Consider the following 19873-nt stretch of genomic DNA (forward strand, 5'->3'; position numbering starts at 1 on the left):
ATATGATCTCAGATTTTCACAGCATGAGTATTAAGTATTATAGTCATTTTTTTGGGGTATTATGCCGTGCTGCGCTACTTTCTTAACTTACTTTATTCAACGTTTTGGACAGCATTTTAGTGTTTACATTTGACACTGTAATGCTGTCACAACGTCCTGTCGTAACGTATCACTATTCGTTGTACAATAGTTTATATGGTTTGTTCTCCCCAATACCGATTGACGTGTTCGTGCATAAACAGTATTTATGTATTATTTAATCTGTACAATGTTTTCAATAATATTGCAGATTTTGGTCTATATCGTTATAATGTATAATTCCAAAAACCCTGTAAATACGTTATAGGACATGAAAAACATACCATCTTTTGATCCACCCCATTTACGAGAAGTACGTAGCTCTCCCAGCAGGTGAGTTTATTATTAAATTGGTGCGGCTCACTCTATAGTACAGAAGGTTTGATGGCGTCCCCTTGATACAAAGAAATTTATTTTAGCCATAATCTCATTGTTAGATTTAACATATGCGTTTATTAAAAGAAAAACATATTTTAGCAGAGCTATACCTCTACGTGTCTCTAAGGTAAAAGCGTCTGCGTGAACTTGTGTTTAATTATTTGTATGCAACGCGATATAGACCCACAAACACCCCAGATAGTGGATTTTAAGAATAATTAATTTTCTTGGTCTGTCGGTTAGCTAATTACATTTATTGCGTAAATAAACTTTCTATAAAATGGCTCATTTTATGCGTCACCAACTGTCTCAATAAATCCTCCAAAGCATGAATCTTATATTTCCGCATTCATTAGGGAAATCTCACCTGTCAAAGCATGCTTTCAGATGCATACAAAGTCGGGTGAATGGGTAGAAGTGGTCAGCCATCCTTTTGTATTAAATTCCACACCTTAATGTTTGCTGAATAGCTTTTGACGATGTCGCCCAATGATACTACAGCTTGTCGGCCGAACTTAAAGAGCCTGTACATACAAATATATTTTTGTGAATGCGTAGAAGTGGGTGGTTCTTTATTCTTTAGAATTTAGTACCCGCTGTGTTTGCTGAATGCCTTTTGACGATATAGGTCACTTAAAATGTAGTGGTGATTTACATTACATTTCGCCTGCCGGATTTCCATCTCTGCTCCGCATAATGTTTACGTAATTATTTATACCAATGTGAGAAAAATACGTTATTTTTTTGCACCTTTGTACATTTTGTTTTGATGGAAAGACCATTTGATAAAAAGTAACGTCGAATACATTAAATGTTTTATAGAAACCAGTATTAATATTCAATATAGAAGTACAGATTTACATACTTAACGTTTAATTTTTTTATTCACTAGTGCGGATTTTGTGCAAATGAAAAAATCTGTAGATTTAAATGGGTTTAGTCGTAATTTGGCTGCCAGCAAATACAGGATGTCCGGGGATAAAGTACACTAACTACATGATTTTAGAAGTAGAAAATAAAAGTTTTTTTTTTTAAATTCCAATGTTTTAAAGAAGTTTTTATTGTTTAATTGTTTGTTTGGCAAAATAAATATTCTTTTATGGAAAAAAATATTTTTGTATTGGAAAAAAGTTGGAATTTCGAAAAAGTCAGTTTTCTTTTTTACTTCTATCGTCATCTAGTATCACCTCCCGAAGTTAGCGCACATTACCCCCGGATACCCTTTATAATATTGAAATTGTTTTTACGATTCTATATTTGGACTTGTTACGAGAGTGGAATACACTTTAAGTTTCATCACGGTTTAGGATTAATGTAAATCGATTTAACCATGAAGCCATGTTTTCTAATAAATAGTCATAGATATTACTCATCTACCCTCTCGCTCATTCTATTTTCCGTCCCATTTCGTTTTGTCTCACAAAAATCACTATAGTCATAGACATACTGGCTCCGGGCAGTATTCATGAACGTGTGGGTAGTATACATATAAAAATTCTCATACATTTTCAAAGAGATTACCGACTCCACAAATCGTTCTCTTTTTATAGCTAAATGTCAGAGCTGTCGTGTGCTGTGTTATTTCATATCCATATTTGGATTCATAATAAATAATATTAAAAGCGATTTATTCCTTTCGATTTATTTGCTGTCGAAGGGATAATTGTATGATTACAAAAAATATATTTTTAGATATTCATATTACTACAGAGCAATGTCCACGGTTGTTCTAACAAGCATTATATTATACGCGTTGCTGTGGCCCAATCTGTCTGTGTAGATAGAGAAACAATAGCGCGTGTTGCTTTTACGTCCAACAGATGGCGCTGTTTAAAAAAAATCATATTTTTACCTGTCACAGGCGACATCTATATAATATCTCCACCGGTCATCAATACCCCCCAACCGATTTCAATGAAATTTTGTGAATGTATATGGTTGGTTCCAGCTTTAAATATAGAATAGTTTTCGACCCGATAGGTGGCGCTGTTGTCGAGAAATTAAAAAAAAAATTTAAGGAAATATTTTGATACATACAACCACAAATTTTAACTTTCCTACATAGAAAGCGGTCTGTGGCAGGACAACGTCTTATATTATAAAATCCATTCCAATGGTTGAGTTAAGTTCCAACTGGTTTCTAATCTTAATATACAAGAGAAGTAGTCGACCGATATGGCTGAAAAGGTGACCGGATAAATCGTCAAAATTATAATTCATCACATTTCTAAAAAGTTATATAAAGTCATGGAAAGTGATGAAGCAAAAACTTTATTATCTGGGTTAAGTAGGTTAGGTTAGGTAAAGATTAAAAAAAATTTCACCGTTTCTAATGACTTTATATCACTTTTTAAAGGTGTGTTGAGTTATCGATGTGTTGATTTATCATGGAACCATTCATCGGGCGTCCCCGAAATGTTCTACCATCTAACATTTCTAGCACTAATAAGAATAAACTCTGTAATTTTCAGCCGGTTCCGGGACGCCCGATGAATATATATTGAAATTTCGAAAAAAAAAAAAAATTTACTTCTACCATCATGTAGAATCATCTTCTGAAGTTAGCACACTTTACCCCCGGACACACTGCAAAAATATGTATTTTTTTGTAGTTAATATTTGCGTGAATAAAACATGATTAGCCCAGACCTGGCAATTCTGAACGTAATAATGATTGCAATCTGATTCCCAACACTAAAATGACGTTAGCATGCAACAATTTCTTATTAATAGGTATTTAATATCTATAAATTTCTAACACTATGAACAGAGAATGTGTAAAATAAATATTATATGCTCTTGATGCCAGTGGCGTGCATCGCTCGATACTATGTGACCAAATATAGGCTGTTTGTCGTTTTGACGTTCAGCTATGAATTGTTCAGTATTAGAGAATGGTCATTTTATTATCATCTTTCGTTGATTGTTATGTAAAATTAAATCAATAAGCGTACCAAGTTCCTTATCAAATTCGTAATAAAATACATTTTTGTCAGAAAATTGTCATCATTTTTATTTTATTTTGTTTGTTTTCTTCAAATGGTTCGTTTTTCTTATGGCAGGCACAACTTTTCGGCCTATATGGGCTACACCCCACTGCTTGACACAGTTTCGTAACTTTTTTTTTTTGACTAATTATCACAAACATACATGTGAGAAATTTTTATAGATTTAAAGGAAAGTGAATATATTTTTGTATAAATTTATTTTGCGCTCAGTTTGATTGAAGAAAGCAACAGTAAAACCTTTTTTTCATGTTTTTTATAGTCTACGTCTAGATAATAGTATATTCAAATTACTCTGTGCTCTCATCAATATACATAAAAGAATCATCGACTGGAATAAAAACAACCTTCCATTATTAGATTTTGATTTATGTGAATACGATATTTTTGGTTGAGTATATTTTTTGTCTTGTTTATTGACAAGAGAGTTGTGATACTCTCCGAGTTCATTATTTTTGATGACTTCATAAATCTGACAGTACTGTATACCTATATATTTTATCATACATTACATCTATATGTGTTATAAGTAATACCCAAGTTAGTATTTATAAGTAGTTTGTGGTTATCTTTGAGTAGGAATCAATCATTATAAATTTAAATTAGTTACTAGAATTATTTGGCCACAATCACACAGTTTTTTAGATTTTGCAATTTTTGAATTTGCAAGATTGGACAGCTACACATATACACACAATCACATTTAAATAAATAGATAGATTAAAGATTCTAACCCTTTAACTAGTTATAAATATCCTAGTCTAAATACACCCAAAATTAAATTAATATTAGGTAAAATTGTATCGGTTTACTGAGAAAAATTTGTATTTTTAATTGACTAAGAATCTTTTCATATTATTCGTAATCCGGTTAAAAGTGGGATTTTAAACCTTGACGAATGAATTGCCGATAATTTGAAGAGATTCTTAATAAATTAGCAATACTAATTTTTCTACGTGAAGGTTGGAAAAATAAGTTTTTAATTATGAAAAATATAATGTCTTTCCACCATGAATAGAACAATTTAATCATGAAAATACAATGTCATTCCACCATGAATAGAACAATTTAATCATGAGAATACAGTGTAATTCCACTATCTATCGCACAATTCAATCATGAAAATACAATATCAGTCCACCATGAATAGAACAATTTAATCGTGAAAATACAATGTCATTCCACCATGAATAGAATAATTCAATCATGAAAATACAATATCAGTCCACCATGAAGGGAACAATTTAATCGTGAAAATACAATGTCTTTCCACCATGAATAGAACAATTTAATCATAAAAAGACAATGTCTTTTCATCATGAATAGAAAAATTTAGTCATGAAAATACAATTTCTATCTACCACGAATAGAACAATTTAATCATAAAAAGACAATGTCTTTACACCATGAATAGAAAAATTTAGTCATGAAAATACAATTTCTTTCTACCATGAATAGAACAATTTAAAAAATACTTTAGCTTACCAACTTATTTTCGTTATTTTTCCCTCCATAATGTTACTAATTATCAAGATATTAATCAGTAGTTACGTACATTCTTAACGGTTATTCCATAACGAAATGTTTATTAATGATGTGTGAAGTGTTTTTTCATGCACCACAAAATATTGCTACTTACCCAAATGATGAATGACTGAAGTATAATGGAGGCCCATGTATTATTTTAGGCGAGAATAATAAATATTTCCTTGGCAAATATTTTACTGGAATTCTCTTGAATAGTGCTAGAGAATTTTCTGCCATTTCATTTCTAGAAATAGTACTAACTTATCAGGCATGTTCTTTCTCAATCCATCATTATTAGGTAGAACCTTTTGACTAGTCGCATATCAAAGGAAATAAAAGTAGCAAAAAGTAAAGACTTTCGTATTGTTATTATTCGCAAATAAAGTTAGTTGGTGCCTGCTCTCCATCGTGTGCGTAGGTTCTCCACAGTATTATCCTGAAAGTCTGTATCCTTGTTTTAGTTATAGTGCCTACCGTCAAATAAGTATTCCAGTGTGTTTTTTCATTTAAAAAAAAATTAAAAAAGTGTACTATTTTATATTGTAATTTTTCCCTTTGTTTGGGATAATGCTATTCGAATAATTTTTAAACGATTGGAGAAATAAAGTTCGGAGGCGTGAAAAATTGCCAAAAATTATAATATTCTTTCTTACAAAAATATACAACCTCACCAACAACAAAAAAAACTGATTTTAATGTCGTGATTATGTCTAAAAAAAATAATGAGAATAATTTCGATTTTTCTAAAATACAATTTTTTACGTTTATATTTTTTAAACAATTTTCACAAATTTCAACTAGTTGACTAATTTGAAAAGAAAGCTTTTCAATTATTCCTCCAAGTGGTTTGATCAAAGAAGTAGGTACTAGAATATTCATTTTTAAATAACTACCATAAACCATATTCTGAAAAAGAAAGTCAATAAAATTTTCACCCTTGTTTCATTTTATCTTTTTTATTACATTTAACTTAAATTTTTAAAATTGTATTATATAGAAATATTCTAGAAACATATTATGGAAAATTCCTTTCTATGTCCAAGTTAACATAGCATAGCGTTTTCGGTCTGCAGTAAAGAGTTTCCTGCATTGGTCGGACGTGCCTGGGACCTCTCTGAAGCAATTTCATTTTTAAATGTTTTATATCAAAACTCTAATTACTATTTCTCAGCACCTTTTTATCGCCCAGCATTTCAGTAACAAGTTAAAACTTCATCCATTTTTCCAAAAATATTTTATACATTAAAATTGATATCCTTAGGTCCTATCTACTACTCACACTAGTCACAAACTTTGTTGAATATTCGATGTAAAACTGATTTCAAATTTTAATATTCTTGAAATTATTATGTTCACGTTATTTCATGCCTTATTTTTTTTTCTTCTTTCAGATACAACATTTGCTGAAGAAGTTTTTAAGGTACGTAACATAATTAAATCTTTGTTTAACTTGATAAGATTCTGAATGTTATTTGTTGTTAGAAGTGTTTTTTTACGTTTTCTTTGGTTCAGTCAACATTTTGGATTTTTATTATTAATATCGTAATGGATTAATAATAATAATAATATTTGTATGATTTGTATAGCCACATTTTTGTGCAAAATCAACTCAAGAGCCCTGTAAAAAATATATTACACATTTCTACAGTGTACATATGTTATTATTCTCATTTATTTATATTTTGTACAGTACCATACTTACCTGGTAGGTCATTTCAGATTTACACTGTTTATTGTTTATAAGAGATTTTTTGATACGCTTCGCATGCACAAGACATACCTGACTTATCGGTATTTATTTAAATTTAATTTAATATTATTTTTAATGATTAATTATGATTCCCCAAATTCGAGCTTAAGATTTGTTTTTAATAAATGAAAAAATGTTAGATTGTTTTAATCAATATAATTTTTTATAACAATGCCGACCGGTTTCGGAGCAACGTAATTCCAAGTCCCTACTAGTCTTTAATATTTTTTGTCACGTCTCCACCCTCACTTCTACACTTAATTTTCAACTATTATTTTTTAATGGTTATTCCGAAAGCGGTCAGCTTTGATGTAAAAAATGAAGTTGTTCAAAAAAAGGATTTTTTTATAACGGATAACCACAAATTACAGTTACATTCAACAGCATGTTAAGTTTTTTAGCTTTTCCCTTCTTAAACTTGTATTTATGACTATAATTTTGTTAGGGTATTAATTTGTTTTATTGTGAAGTGACTTCCAGATTGTTTTGATCTAAAACAGCCTTATGAAAATCATCGTCATTGAATTTGATTGATGTTATCGTACATATGGTAGCCGCAACGTCGACATAATGAATAGATTTAAAGTTAAACACCATAATAACCTCAGTTATATCATGATCTACGATCAGCCTTATAGTTTGACTCTTATCAGCAAGATGTCCACCGGCGAAACTTCAGTAGCATCTTAGCGTCTCAGAGAGCATCTTTTAAAAATAACTAATAATAATAATAATTAATAATAATAATTCTAAAATAAAATAAAATAAGTAAAATAATAATAATAATTCGGCTACTGGCATTATACCTAGCTCTCTCATTAAAAATTTAGGCGTATTAGATCTATCAAAACATTTATATATAAAGATGCAAAAGTCGGTCATTTTGAATACATGTAGGATAACGAAAGATTTTTTAAATATTTATGTTGAGGGATCAGTAGGATTTATAGGCCCTGTTAGAAGTACTACCGAGCCGAACCCTCTGATATGAAAATATCTGGAGTCGGTGAATTTTTTTTCCCATTTGATCTCTGGTGAGTTGACGTGTTGTTGTTCTTGTACTTGTATTGTTTTGTATTTATTTTACTTATATAATGCACTTGCATAGTGTTGATTGACTAGCTGATCATTTGTGGAAAAGTGAGTGGAAGGATTTAGTGTTTCTTATGGAGAAGATTTAACCCGGACAACAAAAGCGGAAGCATAAAAAAAAACAAATTATTGGATAATTTGTAGAGCGCCGTTTTTGTGAAAAATCACCTCAAGGGTGCTGTACAATTTATTTCCTAGGATCTACATTTATTATTTAGAAAAGATACCAAAACATATTTACATGGCAAGTCACTTCCGACAAACACACTTATATTTAAAAGTTTATGCTTATAAAAGATAATACTGCACGCAGAGGACACTATATAAAAAAAACTGGTCATCGCATGACCTTAAGTCTGCTATAGTTTTTATTTTTATTTCATTTTTTTATTTTAATTTAACTGTATACTAATACTGTTACTCCTTCGTCTTTCCCTATTAGGTAGAATTAATAGTATACGCAGTGTCACATACAAGCGGTAGACACGGCACATAAATAATAACGATTCCAAACTAAATGCAAAGATTCCAGACCGAAAGTAAATTGAATTAAAGTTTTCGTGCTTCGTAAAGTTGCAGCTGGGCTTAAAGCTTTGGAAGTGTTCTTCTGGGCGCCGCGCAACTTTGTCGCGGGTCTTAATTAAGATGTTTTATTTTTCTGTTTTCGCTCCTCTTCGCTGGGAGGGAAACAGAGGGTTGGGATAACTTGATTTGCATGCATAATGTATGTGCTCCTCAAGTGGTCCATTGTGCCTACTTAAGCACCATAATTATTACGGAGGCTTTTGTCTTCACCGAAAATATCTTTAATGTATTTTGTTTTCAGTTTCCTCGGCGCTAATTCTACTTATTTAACTCTTGGACTCTCTACATTGTTTTTTTCAAAGACCCTTCACGCCACGCGTCTCTGAGCAATAAGAATTCATTGAATAATCTTTCTCATTAAAATAGCCTCAAAGTGTTTGAATTAAGGTATTCCGCAGTTGTCATTGTTGGCATCAAAATACCACCCTAAACTCATAACATAGGGATTAATTTAGCATTCCTTTAATCATGCCGCAAAATGAGTTTGAATGCAATCATTCTATTATTTTACCAAATACATTCATGCTCATTTTTGTGATTGTGATGATAAACAGCATATCGTATTTCATTAAACGTATATTAGGAATGCAAATAACATGCTAACACTCTCGCAAATAATACGGCGATAATACTGTTCGAAAATGTTTTTCAGAACTTGGAAGAGGTACACCTAATCATTGAATTACTAAGATTATTCTTGATTGTGATTTGATTTTCTGCAGTTAATTTATGCTGTATTTTATTTTTATTGATGTTCTAAATCAATCATCCTTGATTGAAGATAAAAAACGATTGTTCTTAAATTTCACTTTTGCGAGTACACTGGATTCTGACACGCGTTTAGCTTTAGCTAGCAGTTCTGTGAAGACTAGACCTCACGCAATGTTAATTCTCTGATTTTACAGCTCGTAACACTGATCCGAACTCTGGTGGAGTAAAAAGGTACTATCCAACACGGCTACCATTTTCACAGGATTAACCGGACACGGAACACAAACAAATTTACAAAGCACTCGAGTGAAAACTGGACTTAGCTGCGCTCTATCAATCAATAATTCCTAATTTTGATTGTTAGATTAGATAACATTAAAACATGTACTTTTTTAATATGCATTATTATTTCATAAAATTATTGTTTTATAATTTTTTTTTTCTTTATTCATTGCATTGTTATAATTTTGAAATAAAGTGGATTCCGTGATGTTATTTAAAATCGCAAGCAAATTGTTGATAGTCATTATCTATCATTCCATATTCCAAATCGCAATAGCAGACAGCCGTTAACTTTTCAACTTCCTGTTTCGAGATCCAAAATCAAATTCAATAACCTTAAATTATTACTACATTGACATTTTTAACTACCATCCAAAACACAATCGGATTCAAACTAGATCACTCAATCAAACTAGATCACTCAATCAAACTAGATCACTCAATCAAACTAGATCACTCAATCAACCGTTCCATCTACTCTCGTCCTTACGTACGCACGTTACGTACGTTTTTTTTTATTGTTACAATAATATTATTTATTTTCATATAATGATAGTGTCGACCTCAGTGGGTATGATCATTATTCTAATTCTATATTCCCTTTCAATCTACTTCTACACTCCGCATCCCCCAAACATTTTTTTAAACTGGAAAATTCATTTATACTGTCCCACTCACATATATAATCAGCAATGGAAAATTTATAATTTTTCGAAGAAAACTTCTTCTAATTTTTTTTTTTATAGTGAATACCTCACAAGAGTCCCAACTGCTCCCGTCTGGAGCCAGTGAGACTATGGCATCCCCAATTGGGGGATGTTGTGAGGCTGAAGGTAAGTGGGGAAGGGAAAGAGGAAGGTGGGGAAGTACCTGGCTATTCAGATCTAGTCACTAAACACGGCTAAAGCCATTTGGAGCAACGTTTCAATTCTGAATGGTGGTCTTACACCAGGGCGATACTGGTAGTATCTTCCACTCTGGAACGTGCCGCAAATATACTATATATTATTTTAATTAATTAATTGTGAAATAACACAAATTAATCAAATAAAATTTATTTGCGCACGCCGGGTTCGAACCCGCGACCTTCGGAATGGCAGTCCAATGCGTTACCACTGGACTATGCCGGCCGTCTGCTTTTCACTTTGTGATAGTCAAACTAAAAAATCAGGTGTTTATAAACTCAACTGTAATGATTGTAATTCCTTTTATATAGGAAAAACTAATAGAAACCCTGAGATCAGAATTAAAGAACATCTTAGGGCTTTAAAGGGAAACTGTGAATCAGAATTTGCGGATCATTTATTAAATAACGACCATACTTTCGATATCAATTCAGGTTTTAAAATACTACATTCTGGTTACAAGGTATCTCAAATCAATAATTTTGAAATCCTAGAAATAAGAAAACACGTGAATATGAAAGCAGATATTATTAATAAACAAAAAAAATTTATAAACCCCATTTTAAATATTTTCCCAATTACCCGGTCTTTCCCGTCTAATGACATTTTAATTCCTACTTTGAATAACCCTCCCCCACTCTTACCCCTCCCCGCTCCTTCTACCTCTTCTTTCTAGACCTAATTTTAATTATAACTTTAGTATACTTGTGCTCCTGATGAAGTGAACTTGGTTCATGAAACATGTTGAGATTTTGTATCGAAATAAAGTGATGTAAACAATGTTATTTGTGTTTTAATAGAAAATTTATAATTGGCATAATTCACTATTTTTAAATCTGTTTGTTATTTATTAGTTTTTGAATAATAATTAATTAACGAATAAAAAAAGTTTCAGCGGTTCTAGGAAAACATTGCCATTTATACGAAAGAAGCTTTGTTGTAGAGGTGTAAATAATATTCTGTTGACTTTGGCACACCTATTACTCGTATTGCCCAATTATAATATTCATCAATAAAATATCTAAGAGTTACATTATCAGTTTTCCTAGCAAAGTGCTGAGTATTTCCTCTGCATTTCGTATAGCATACATACAAATGAAAATGGTGGAGTATTGCAATATCTTGTGAACTTTGAGAGCGAGTCCTTATCCTCTCCATGTTTCTAAAAATCTAATATTCCTTCTGTGAAGACAGAAAACTACTTTTGTGCTCAAATGGTGGAATATTTTATAATGTAGCAACGAGGTTCTTTACATGAAGTAATCTTTATGTTAGAATAATGATTTAAAACGCTTTCTTCTGCGAGACAATGTCATTAAAATGTATTCGCTTTTCTTTGTTTTACATTTAGAGTTTGGAAATTTATCCGATTATTTTAAACAAATATTATAACCTCTTTGTTTGAACCGCTTTTCGTAGTAGTCGAGTACACAGTTCAATGTAAACATTAAATAATCTGTAGTCAGCTTATCCTGAGGAGCATATTTAATGGATTAACTTTTTCTTTGGCGAAACAGGGATTTCCGTTTTCCTTTTCAGGAATTAAATTGAAAGGGTATTTGGTAAACTTTTCATAAAGCTTTCACACCACTTACACGTGTAATAAGTAAATTATGAAGGGATTAAAAATGGCCATTAACAACGTAGATATCGTTTGAACTTAGCGCCTTTCAATATTAAAAGCAACTTTATAATTAACAAACTTTAAATGTATTGTTAAAATTGTAAGAGCTTTTAGAAAGCCTTCGAAGAAGTTTGTATATTTTTTATTTTCTTTTTGAAAGCAGGATATTATACCACTGTCTAGCCACTTTTGTGTAATTTTCTTTTCAGCCCCGATACCACCCTTTTTCTTTTTGGTTGTGTTACCACTGTATTGTACCTTCTAACTAACCTAGGTGTTTGTTAAGGTACGCTGTCGAATTGTTCACAGCACTTGAGGCGATAAGTAATGGTGTTTCCATTCGTTAGTTGAAAGCGCGTGGATATACTTGGGATAGTACAGCAGTATAATGTAGCCCAAAGCTGGAAATGTTACCAGGAGCGAACAGCGCCACCGAATCAAATGCAACCCTTTGCTATTTATGTGTAGTATCTATGCACTTGTAGCTTGCAGGTATTAACCGACCGAAACCGAAATTCGGCTTCTGTTATCGTTTCGGCCGAAACCGAAACATAGTAATTTAGTTTAAAGATACACTCTTCACCCCGAAATAGTGCTTTTTATTAATACATTTCTAAGGACGGGTTGTTTCACAGAATTTGAACAATTCATTAAATTTCCTAACTTCTGTGAAAGATCTTTTAAATTTGATTAATTATTCAAATTCTGTGAAACAACCCATCCTTAGAGTTATTTAATGTTAGTGTTGCATAAAAATCACAGTGAAATAAATGACATCAATGAATTTCGCAGTCCATCAGTTTATTTCATTGCTTTCTGATTCATTGCTATGTAACAATACTTCATTTTATGCTGTAGGTACTTACACAAGTTTCCGCAAATTTTTGGCCGAAACTCACATTACTTCAGATTGACGCGTTGTAGCAGCTTGCATTTTGGGTTACGTATTATCCTTAGGGGATATTGTGTATTTAAGAATTATAGTCACATCTGATCGACTAATAAAAATTTCAATATTAGTTTTACTGAGGTTTATATGAGAATATTATAGCATCCCTCTATATTACTCAGCAATTTTCTCCCTTATTTCTTGTTTGTATAATTTACCCCAAAAGCATATTAAAACGAACCCTAACTTATTGAACTCATGTTTCACGGCACGGTAATATTTAATAAATAATAAAATGTACTGGAGATGTTGACGAGCTTAATAAACATATTAACGAGACTTGTCAATCAATAGCAAACTGGCTGTTATCACAAAATCTGTCGCTTAACACAAACAAAACTGAACTTCTAAAATTTTGTCCAGTACAAGCTAAACCTATAAACATAAATGTTAACTTTAATAACAATCACATCGAACCTTCCCAAACTTGTTTACTGCTGGGAATACAACTAGATGCAAATATAAACTGGAAAGAACATGTATCTAAAGTTGTTGCAAAAATCAGTATCTTTTCTTTTGTTCTAGGCACCCTTAAAAATATCTTAAACATCGAGTCAGTAATCACCGCATACTATGGATACGTATACTCAATGATAAAATACGGAATAGTTTTTTGGGGAAACTCAGTAATCGCCAAAGATGTTTTTATCATCCAAAAGTCTACGAAAAATTTCAAACTCTGATCACCGGGATTCTTGTAGACCAATTTTTAAAAATCTTAAACTTCTGACAGTGACGGACATATATATAATGGCATTATGCCTGTTAGTACGATCATCTCCAGAAAAGTTCCCACAAAAAAATTCAACACATAAACACGCTACAAGGTTACACAGAAAACCTATTAATCCCAAAAGCAACCAAAACTATTTTTCAAAAAGGACCACACTACATGGCCATTAAAATATATAACAACCTTCCACGTAGCATCAAATAAATAACCGACACACTTAAATTTAAATCAACACTAAAAACATTTCTTTTAAACAAATATCACTACACCTTGAATGAATACCTTACATGAATTAAATACCTCTGTTTTTTTTATTTTTTTTTATTTACTGTTATTTATTTATTAACATGTAATTGTTGGGTTATGTGATATAATGTGTATTTGTTGGGTTAGCTGGAAGAAATATGATGTAACCTATAAGTTATACCCTTTGTACTCTTTTTGTGCAATAAATATTTTTTTGAATTTGAATTTGAATAAAATAATAACATTATAACTAACAATCAATTATGGTTCTTAACACGTTTTTTCTAAAATTTTATACTTTTATCGTGTATTCAGACTTTATTGCCAAAGCCTTAGTACCTAGTTGATTTTTCCAGTATTTGGTAAAACGTCGTTGTTTGCATCGCCAAATTTAAACGTTGGTACACAAAGTAAAGAAAACCACATCAAGGTTGTGCCCGCGCTTTATCCAATGGGCCGAGTTGGAACAGTGCCTGAGGCTACAAACCGTTTACAAAACCTTTTTGGCCTACAATATTTCGCTTAGAATTCGCGGTCAAGATAAATAAATAAAAAATGAAGCTGACAAATTTTCCATAATTTCAAACAGAAACCTCTACTAATATAAATTAAATAATTTGAATTATGAATGTATTAGGACGGGCTGTTTCGGAGAATTTAAACAATTCATCAAATTTCAAAGTTCGTTTTCGGGTTCTATGAAAGTCCTATTCGAGTTCTGTTATTATATCACTATAAACTAGTTACTTGACAGAATTGAAATAAAACAGAACTTAAAAACATCTTCCACGGAACTTGAAAATCAACGTTGAAATTTGATGAATTGTTCAAATTCTCCGAAACAACCCGTCCCTCATTTTCAAGTTTTGTAGAAGATTTTTTCATGTTCTGTTATTATTTCAGTTCTGTCAAGCAACTAGCCTATAATGATATTATAACAGAACTTGAATAAGACTTTCACAGAACCCGAAAATTAACGTTGAAATATAATGAATTGTTCGAATTCTCCGAAACCACCCGTTCTTAAAATGCTTAGATCACGGTATTATTAAAAGACCATTCTTTGTAAACTTCTGGTGTCCAGCTTTGGGCCTAGGCCTCTTTCAAATGCTCAAATAATAAAAAAAACATCTATTCAAAAAAAATGCAATATCCGAAATTATAGACCCATTGCCATTCTATGTTCAATCGCGAAAACATTTAAGAAAATTTTTTCGAATGTCTTGAAACTATATCGTTCAATTTAAAAACCCAAAAGAAAATTTTTAAGATTTATGATCTTACTTGTCTACGGATGTTACTCCTTGCATTGTCCGTCTATTTATATCTTGGGCATGACCAATAATTACAACTCCTCAGAGAACTGTTTGAAAATGGCCTTGAAAGCCGAAACAGCTGTAACAATAATAAAAACCAAAAAACACTTGTAGAACTTAATAATTATAGTATTAAATTCGATATTATTTTTTTTTAAAATTAAATGGTGTTCTACGAGTTAAACACAAAAACAATAAATACTATTCGATGATATTGATATTTCTACGATCGTGCTATGTGCCCAATATTGTCCCACCTGATCGGGAATTGTCACATTATTGTCGGCACCTTTATTTTGCTACTTATTTACTCAATCGTCTTTCTATAGATATCGTAAATATATACTTTTCATGACTTTTTATGACTCTTTTGTTCTATTCTTGTTTTTAGTAAATGTTGTTGAATGCCCACGTTTAAACATCTTTTTCTCCATTGTGTAAACTGTGAACGATTTACTCTCAAATCCTCAATCTCACAGTCATTCCATCATTCGATACGCCGTCTTCGAAATGCTAGTACATTTCCCCTCCCCATTGTTATTTTATTAGCTCCCCCGTCGATGGAAATTTAACGACATCTCTCTTGTAAGCTTTAAAGCTCTCGTATAATCGCCAATCACGAGATCGTCTCACGACTATCGCAGTTTTGTCCCAGTTGACAGAACATCGCCACGGTTCATCGTGATTTTCTTGAGATTTGTTGTCCAATTTTCGCGCTCATCCATAAAACTTAACGAACCCACTCGCTCTAAACATTAAACTTTATACTCCATTTCTGTCTTTCATTTCCCGGCGTTCGTACACAAACAAAAGTGTATCATTTAACGACGTTTCTGCATAACTAACCAGAAACTGAAATATACCAGAAAAAGGAAGGAAAACCATCGAACATTTAGTTGCAACAATCCAGTCTGTTTTTTTACTTCTTTAAATAGTTTTCACATCTAAAACAACTTTGCTAGATTTTTAATATCTAAAATTTTCGATTATTACCTGCTTGATATGATTCATATAAATGTTGTGTCATAGTAAAATGTCCTCCCATGAATATTGTGTCATAGATATTGCAACAATATTCAACATATGAGTATATTATAATATTCTGTTTGTGGATTTGTGACTTGGTAATTGTAATCTTTTAATAATATGTCGTTGAAATTGGTTCTGAGTAGTTTAAATAATATCATATTTCTCCTTCAATTATTGTAAATTCACATAATAAATAACTTTGTATACATCACTATATAATTAAAATAATCGACATATTTCCAACTCAATGGTTTAAAAGTAATATATAGTATAAATATATGTTTACCCTGACGAAGAAATCATTTGTTTTGAAGTCGATCATTTAAAATAATCTACAAGTTACCAACCCAATGGTTAAAAAATAATTTATAATATAATTTACTGTTTATCCTAACGAAGCATTCATTGGCTTTGAAACACATCGACCATTTTGATTAACTTGTGTTGTATATGAAGTTATTTATTTTACTAAAATTAATATTATATTTAATTTTATTCGAAAAACTTTTTGTAATAACCTAAGAAAGTTATACCCATAAATTTAATATATCTTTGAAAAAGAAGAAAATATTAGTAAACGAAACAAGTAACAGAACAAGACACAGAAAAATAAAAAAAAGTATTATTGAGATTTATTAGTGTTATCTTCTTCTTCAATATTTTATTTTATGTAAAACGGGGTGACTTCACAATTACGACGCATTGTAAATTATCTTTTTTTTTAAATATTTTTATTATTTCAATAATTCATTTCATGGTGTGCTTCCTGATAACCTACTCCTTTGGTTCCTGATGGGTTTGAAATATTATGCACTGGTGAGAGAGCTTGGATTACACACATGTCCAAATTCACACTCGCCGCAGTCAGTTATAAAATAGCGTTTGCTCTGTAACGACCTCGCTCGGTTGTTTAGTTCAACGAAATCGTCGTCTAGTTCATAGTTATCTCAGGTGACGTCCGCCGGGAGATAATGAGTGTTATGCAGCGCCTTTGATCTCATACCTACATTTTTCATTTTGCTAGTCAATCATACGATTGTGACGTGTGTGTTCTTTCTTTGTGTCACTTATTGACTTATTTTCCAGCTTTTTTAATTCAGTGTGTGGAGATAAAATGCAGCGTCACGTGTCACGTCCCATTTCATTATATTATTTTTTCATCACTTTAAATAACCATTTGGGACAGTAAACAAGACAATGCGGTGTCCAGTTTCAGTAAGCAATCCATTTATGTTATCGAATTTGTGATAACTCCTGGAAGATTTATTAGTTTTGTCATTCCACAAATCCAGCTTTGTGTCTCTACCGCTTTCTTTGTAGGTATGTAATCTTGAAGTATCATGTGATGAAGTGTATTATATTTTTTTCTCTGACTTTACTGAACAATTTTTATTCTTACATATTTTTCTAGATTTTCAATCTCTTATTTTAATTTATTTATATTTTAATCCCTTAATAAATACCCCTTTAAATGGCAAACCGACTTTATTCGAGCCAACTTTATTCTTGAATGAAAATGAACAAAATGATGAAAATACTTAATTTTAGATTTAATCCTCTGGGAATCAGTTATTTTGTGGCCATGAACGCGTTGCCTAATGGGATGCCATCCATCAAAAATTCAAAAGAAAAACCATAACTGACTTTCCCGACTGAATAAGGTTTTAATGCCAGCTCGTTCGTAATAAAACTACTCAAACATTCTTTACCTTGGCTATTTATTTTTATGTATAGTTCTCGGTACGGGCATTAACCGTTGAACTGTACTTTTAGCATTTAGGGTACTTTTAAAATGTAAAGACGAAAACAAGACTCTAAACGATTCTATACTAAAGAAAATTTCTGTATCTACTTTCACATCCATTAGATATTTTATTTCTTAGTTTTTATTATGGAATTTTTACTATCGATTCGCTTTTTGGGTTTATTTTTTAAAACAATAATGTGTGTTTTAAAGACTATATATTTATACATTAACCTCACACTGGGATGCTGTTTAGAGGGTCTTATTTAAGGAAAGGAAGGAGAGGAAATTCTGTAAAGGTAAAAAGTATGAGGGTTGGGAAGGAATCTACGAAATCTATGAAGGTTGGATCAGTGTGTTCAGGAGTGACGTATGTATAAATATATCCCTCCCACTGCGGCGTAAGGCGATCGGTCGAGAGATTAGTTGGAGAGGTCATAGGATCACCTCAAACCAGCCTCTCCCGACCAGGCACGCCACGCAGCTGGTGGGCAGGCGAATTCTGAACATACCTCACCGGATGAACCTGGGCACCCCTGCTAAATCACCAAACGTAGCGAACCATTTGGGGTGACCTACTCTGCAGAGGTTTTGGTTATCCAACAAATGGTTTCCGGAGTGGCGCTACCCAAACCCGCCCCTATAACTATTAAATATAACGATTAATATAAGTAGTAAATGCAAAGTATTTCTAAATATCCGACTTATAAATCACAATGCTCTAAATATGAAAGTTTTTATTTTTGTACAAAATAAAATTTTGTTGTCTTTCTTAACGACCACACAAGACTCATATATATCAACTATATTAGGGAAATGTTAATTATTGATTATTTTTTATGTGTGGGTTATTCAGAATTTTTTGTGTAGTAATATTTTATTTCCCCAGATTCTAATTTTCACGTTTCTCATTGTTTTCTATAAATTATAAAACATCTGGCAATCATTTCGTGAAATTTTTACGTTTCTCGTTGTTTTTTATATAAATTATAAAACATCTGGCAATCATTTCGTGAAATTTTCACGTTTCTCATTGTTTTCTATAAATTATAAAACATCTGGCAATCATTTCGTGAAATTTTCACGTCGATAAATCGCTACTAATGTGATATTTGCATTTAATCAATTTTATGTGTCATAATTTTTTTCTTCGTTTATTGAAATATAATTTTTACGGTTTCATACAAAAAAAGAGATTAACATTATTAGAAGTTACCTTAATTAATTATCAACGATTATGTAATAATAAAAATATAAATTTATACAGAAAAATATTTTTAGGCAAACACTTTTTTAAGTTAATCTCTGGTACAATACACAATCCGCCTATGTTGAAAGAGGTTAACTTTTATGTCCCTAACAATTATACTAGAGGGAGATCCCATGCACTCTTATATGCTCCGAAAGCGAGGACTTCTGCCTATCAGAACGCGCCAATAAACAGAGCGACTCAACTGCTTAACGATTCTGCATTAGCCATCGACATTTTCAATGTCACCTACAGACAATTCAGTAACTATCTTTTAACAAATGTCACAAAATAGTAAAACTGCCTCTGTAAACTTTTTAATTTGTAATCTTCTCCATGATATATTGGTGTATAACCGTTTTATGGAGAACATGAAAAAATAAATAAAATAATATAATAATATATAACGAAAATGCAAGACATAAAAGCAATGCAAAAAAACATGTTCTAAGCTGTTAATTTCATTAACATCTCCATTGAGAATAACGTAAGAATTTTCTTTATGCAGGTATGTAGTATTTTGATAGATAAATATGACATCTTCTTGTTGCATTTTTAATACAATCGATAGATTTTGAGCGGAAAAATATTTTCGTTGCGAAATCTAGACGCAGGCATTGTTTTTCTGGTCAGGAATCATCACCGTATCACCTCAAACAATATCATCGAT

General features: G+C 31.6%; 1 protein-coding gene across 2 annotated transcripts in view; it reads left to right on the top strand.

Annotated features, from left to right (window-relative positions):
- Tl (toll like receptor) overlaps positions 1 to 19873 on the top strand; it is a 454990-nt gene that overhangs the window by 247181 nt on the left and 187936 nt on the right. For both annotated transcript variants that reach the window (XM_089639570.1, XM_089639571.1), the window contains exon 4: positions 6380 to 6408. The gene's annotated coding sequence lies outside the window, so the exon portion shown is untranslated. The remainder of the gene's footprint in view (positions 1 to 6379; positions 6409 to 19873) is intronic.

Source organism: Hesperophylax consimilis, chromosome 14 (genome assembly GCF_061612785.1).
Source record: "Hesperophylax consimilis isolate HC1 chromosome 14, BYU_Hcon_1.0, whole genome shotgun sequence".
In the NCBI taxonomy this organism is placed as follows: Eukaryota; Metazoa; Arthropoda; class Insecta; order Trichoptera; family Limnephilidae; genus Hesperophylax; species Hesperophylax consimilis.